This window comes from Antechinus flavipes, chromosome 4 (genome assembly GCF_016432865.1).
Source record: "Antechinus flavipes isolate AdamAnt ecotype Samford, QLD, Australia chromosome 4, AdamAnt_v2, whole genome shotgun sequence".
NCBI classification, from domain to species: domain Eukaryota; kingdom Metazoa; phylum Chordata; class Mammalia; order Dasyuromorphia; family Dasyuridae; genus Antechinus; species Antechinus flavipes.
The window spans coordinates 76,401,221-76,407,220 of NC_067401.1; positions in this window are offsets into that span (position 1 = coordinate 76,401,221).

The following is a 6,000-nucleotide window of genomic DNA, read 5'->3' on the forward strand; positions in this document are numbered from 1 at the left end:
CATTGCCATCCTCATAGTAATCAAGTTTTCTATAATGTGATGGATAGTAGTCATAGAAAAGAGAAAATAAACCCTATAAGAAATGAAGCCTACAATACTGGCCTCCTTAACACCATGCAGTGGTAGCCAAAGTGGAAGCTTAGACTCAGAGGCTGTGATATTGAAATCACAGTGATTCCAATGGAATGAATAGTAAAATGATAAATGGGTCTCTCCATTCTATAGGCAATCATGGAATTTATTTCCAAAACCACACCCACCTTTCACTTACTAATGTTCAATAACCCCACATTCCACAAACTCATCCCTCTTCCTTTTCTCCCGATAACTTCCCAAGCTCCCAACTTCTATCCATCATCATTGATTGTTGGCCCTTAAGGGAAATTATAATCTGGCCTCTACCTGGACACACATAATATCAGTTGCAAATGTGCCATTAGGAAAAATCCCATTCTCCCCTATCATTCCATTTTCTGCTCCCAAAATTGCTTTCTAGTGGTGGCAGATACTCCTATGAAGGGAAAGAGTAAAAGCCAAAATTCTCTTTCTTTTCATTTTGGTTGGGAAAGAATGAGTTATGTAGGGTAAATAGGAATGGATGAGTTGAAATCTACATTCCAGATTTCATTACATAAGTTACCTCAAAAGGTATCCTTCTTCCAGGCTTCCCTGTTTCTTTCCAGGATACCACCTAAATACCCAGGTTCCCAAATTTGACATTATCTTGGACTTCTCACTTTCACTCACTCCATGTATCCCAGTAGTTGCCAAATCTCTTCATTTTGATCTCCATATGTCACATTCATCCCCTTCTCTCTTTTCACTCAGCCATCAATCTAATTCAAATGTACTTTTGCAGTGGTCTGCTAATTGGTCTCTCTGTCTCAAGTCTTTCTACATTCCAGATGGTCCTCCACCCCTCTGCCAAAATGATTTTCCTTAATTTCAGGTCTCACTATGCCATCCCAACATTCAGTAAACTCTAGCAGCTCCCAATCTAAATCAAATACATACTCCTCTGGCATTGAAAGTACTTTACAACCTGGCTCTGCTCAGACTTATTATTCATTATTCCCTCTCTTGAATCTACAATTCAGCCAAATTAGCTTTCCTGCTATTCCTCAGATTCGTACAAAAATACAACTAAAATATCCAAACAAGAATAGGAAATTAAGGTATAATGTCACCTATTAAGTACAACCACAAAAAAGAAAGAGGGATTTATATGGAAAATTTACAATGTGACTATGGAAAAATCATTTAACCCCTCTGGGTATCATTTTCCTCATCTGTGAAATGAGGAAATTAGAAGAAATGGCCTCTGACATCCCTCTGATTCTATCATCCCATATTAAATAAAAGAAACTTCATTCTTGCTTGGTTTTATATTGGATATTATGAGTATCACTATAGAAAAAAACTACTCAAAAGCTGGGATAAGAAATATATTTTTCAAATGTTTCTTTTTATTTTTAATATTTATTTGTTTAAAATTAAATACAAAATAAAAAAACAAGATAGAAAAAGAGACAGAAAAGGAAAAATTAAATATATATATAGAAAAACATCTATATTTCTCTCTTTCTCTCTCTCTCCATACACACACACACACACACACACACACACACATGCATATATATTCCTGGAAGAACAAGAACATCAGGGAGGATTCAAAATGTGTATGAATAAATTTCTATTTCAAGAAAACATATATAATAATAAAAGACATTATATTCATGATTGCCCATCTTTTTATGCATCCTTGTAGATTATTCTTTTTTACTCTGATATTCACTTTTTGCTTTATTCTTTTTTTTCTCCTTTCATCTCCTCCACTTCCCTCATGCAGATTATAGTTAAGCATGAATGTGTGTGTGTGCATGTGCATTTCCCTATTTAAGCCATTTCCTCAATGTGAGTAGGTTTTCAGAACTACAAGTCCTCCTCCTCCATCTAATGCTTCTGTGTCCGTTTTCCTTTGCACCTCATTCATATAGCATAATTACTATTGCTTACCTTTTCCTGGACAATTTTTATTTTTAGAGTCAGATCATATTGAGCTCTTGACACAATTTTTCTTTTGAACTACCCAATTACTGATGTAAGTCTTAGATATATGGATTATATTTCCACATATAAAACAGAAATAATTTGTCCTTGTTGAATCCCTTGAAATTAGTCTTTGATAGTGACTCATATAAATTAAATTTTCTATTGAGTTCAGGTTTGGCTGAGACAAAATCTTGAAAATTGGGGAGTTCATTGAATTTCCATTTTTTTGTTCAATATTATGGTTAGGTTTGCTGGATATGATATTTTTGGAAACAAGCCTAGTTCTTTTGATTGTCAATATATAATATTACAGGACTTGTAATCTTTTTTTTAACCTGTTGATAGATCCTTTATAATACTAATTGTAGCTCCAGTTATATTTTATTTCTTTTATTTCTTGTAAAATTTTCTCTGAGGGCTTCAAAATTTAGCAATATGTGTTTTCCTTGTAAAATCTCTTTCAGGTTTTGGTGGGTGGATATTTTTTTTTCTTTTTCTACTTTCCCTTTGTGTTCTATCACTTCTGGACAATTTTCTTTGATTATTTCTTATATTATTGTGTTAAGATTCCTTTTTTTGGTCACAGATTTAAAGTAGTCTAATTATGTTTTCTCTTCTTGATTTGTTCTCCAGATCTATTGGGGGTTTTTTATGTTTCACATTCTCTCCTATTTTTTTCATCCTTTACATTTTGTTTTGTAATTTTCTGGTCTCTTATACCTTCATTGGCTTCTTCTTGCTCACATCTATTTTTCAAAGAATTATTTTCTTCTATAACACTCTGGATCTCCTTTTCTGATTAGTTGACTTTCTTTTCATAATCTTGTTTTTCTTGACTAGTTCTTTTTTTAAAAAAGTATTTCCTCAATCTTTATCATTTGATTTTTAAAATTTTTTTGAGTTTTTCTATAATTTTTTTCTGGATAGGGAGTCATTTAACATTACTCTCTGGGGTAGGAGTAGCTTTTTTTTTTTTAACTTCACTGTCCTCCTCTGAAGATAAAACCCTATTTTCCTTATTCCCATAGTAAGTTTCTATGATTAAGATCTTTCTCAAATGGTAGAACAACATCATATCTTCATAGTCATACCATTGGCCAAAAAAATTATAAAGAATGTAAGATCCTTATGTTTATGTTTTGTTGATTTTTAAGAAATTTTTCCCATTAGTGAATTCCCCATATTTTCCAGTATAAAATATAGAGTCCTCCAACTAGCATTTAAGATCTTCCACAATTTGTATCTCACTATCCTTTCTAGACTTCTTTTCATATTCAATATTTTGGTTACACTTAAGCCAATGGACTACAAGCCATTTCTTTAAATTAATACTCCATCTTCTTCCTCCATGAATTCATACAAATCATTCCACAAGGCTAGAATGTTATCCATTTCCATTTCTACTTAGAACCTTTGCATTTCTTCAAAACTCAACTCAAGTGCCATCTTCACAGAAAAGCCTTTCTTAATTCCATCTTCCTTCCCTTTCTTCCTACCACCATCACTAGCAATTGTTAATATTCTCTGTTTTTCTCTGCCTCGCTGTCTCTGTCCATCTCTCTCTTTCTCTCTCTTCTCTCTCAGTTTTATTTGAACATATTGATTTATTTAAATGTTTTTGTAGATTTGGCACAGCCAAAAGCTTTCTTAAAGCCTTTCCTCCAACAAGATAACTAACTGCCCTTCACTAGTGTATGACCCAAAGCAAGTCCTTTAACCTTTGACTCAGTTTCCTCCACTGCAAGGTGATAATAATAGCATCTATCTCCTAGGTAAGTATTGTGAGGCTCACAGAAGATAGTTTTTGTAAAGTGCTTTTGTATCCCTTAAAACACTATATTATTATCATCTTACTATACTATTGTTATATTATTTTACTATATAACCTCAGAGTTATCATCATCATCATCATCACCACCAATATTTTATCCTCATCTCAGAAGAATTTCTCAGTTGTAATAAATACTTCTAAGAGGTTTAAAGTGTGCCACATTCCATCTCAAACATCTGCTATAATAATCAAAGCTCTGACAATTACTTGCAATCTAAGTCTTAAAAGCCTTAAAAGTAGATCTACCTTTAGTTATGATCTGGATTTTAAGAAATTTGTGGGCAAGAATACTGTCCAAGTTATCACAACCTATCAACAATTCCAATTCTGAATCTCAGGTGAACATGGATTGAGAAAAACATTCATTCCTTTGTTTCAGTTGACAAAACAAATTAAGTTCAAATATTTAATAGCAGACCATGAGTTACTGAGTTCTTGAGATAAAATTTGGCCTCAGATACTTAATCATTGTATGACATTGAGCAAGTGACAATTCTGCCTTAGTTTCCTCATCTATAAAAATGAACTAATGAATGAAATGACAAACCATTCCAGTATTTTTGCCAAGAAAACCCCAAAAGAGGTCACAAAGAGTCAGACAGGACTGAAACAACTAAACAACAAATTTGGTAACAATCCTTAAAAATATAAGTAGCTTGTTGCATATAGTCCTAGGCAAAATACTAAAAAGAAAAACTCCTATAGATAGAAACACATGTGTGTATGAGGGAGAAATAGAGATATGTTTAAAAGTCAAATACTACGAACATATTAATTGTGACATTTAAAATTCACTCCCCATGCTTATTTCATTGAATCCAAAAGGGTGGGATTGAACAAGTATTTTTATATAAAAGAAATGTGCTTCATCCACTTGGTTTTTGTTATTCTTGGTAGATTAATGAAGGCCCATATGGTTTAAAACAAATCCCCAGTATCTGTGAAATAAAGGAGATGAACTTAATGAACTCCCACCCTTAAAATTCTAGCATATCTATAATACTTCATTCTTCTCAAACAATGGACACATTGAAAGAATGATGCCAATTTAAAACAGTGCCATGAAGCAGGTAGAATAAAAGATGTTGGTCAGCAAAAATTACCATTATTTTTATTGCTCAACATGTCACTATCCAGTGGAAGTCCATATTGTTGAATTTTTAACAAGCTGATGTTAAGATTTGCCTTAAGTATGTATTTCCATCCAGACTTAGCCAAAGCCTTATAATAAAAATGAGAACAATATATGGACACCATTTCATCTACCCATATTCTTTATTCATTTTTGCCACAGAGTTTAGTTTTTGCTAGGAACAATAGAGCTGAAAAAAGAGGATTTCTATCATAATAATTGAAGTAATGGCACCTACACAGTGCCACATGAGCCAGTGTGGTATTACTACACTGAGCATCTGTGAAAGCATTTTACCAAAGGATTTTTGCCAATAACAGAGCCATAGAAAGAAGGTCTTGTAGAACCATAGGGCATTGGTCTTTCTGTTAATACTTCCTGGTGACTCACTAGCATCACAAAGGAAAGGAAACAATTATATTTTTTTGGCTGGTAAAGAGGAGTTGCCTGGCATTTCTGCAGTCTCTATTATAAAACAGGGACAGTCTTACAAAAAGGATACTGCCTTGTTGGTTAGAAGATTATATTAGTTAAAGCCAGGAAAACTATTATGCCCAGGAGCACTATGGTGTAATATGGGTGTTTTATTCTTTTATGAGTTCATGTTCATGTTTTGTTTCTTTTAAGTTCCCATAAGCTGCAGTCCCTAAATTAGGGTTTTACCCAAAGTACCTCTTGCAATAATAAAGTACTGTTACATGAAGTCCTGATGATCCTTTGCTTATTACTAATAGCTAGCACAGTAAGTGATTCTCACATCTTGTAAATAAATCAGAACTAGTGCTTCCCCCATTAAATTGCCAAGGATGTAGGATTCATTTGAAATGTCTGCTTCAGACACAATTGCCAAAAAATTGGCAGAAAGCCAAATTCAGAAAAATATGAACAAAACTCAGAAAGAGATAAAGGCAAACTTAGAAAGATTGATTTTTTTAATGAAGGCAAGAAAAGAGGAATATTCCAAGAGTGAAATTAAGAGGAGGAA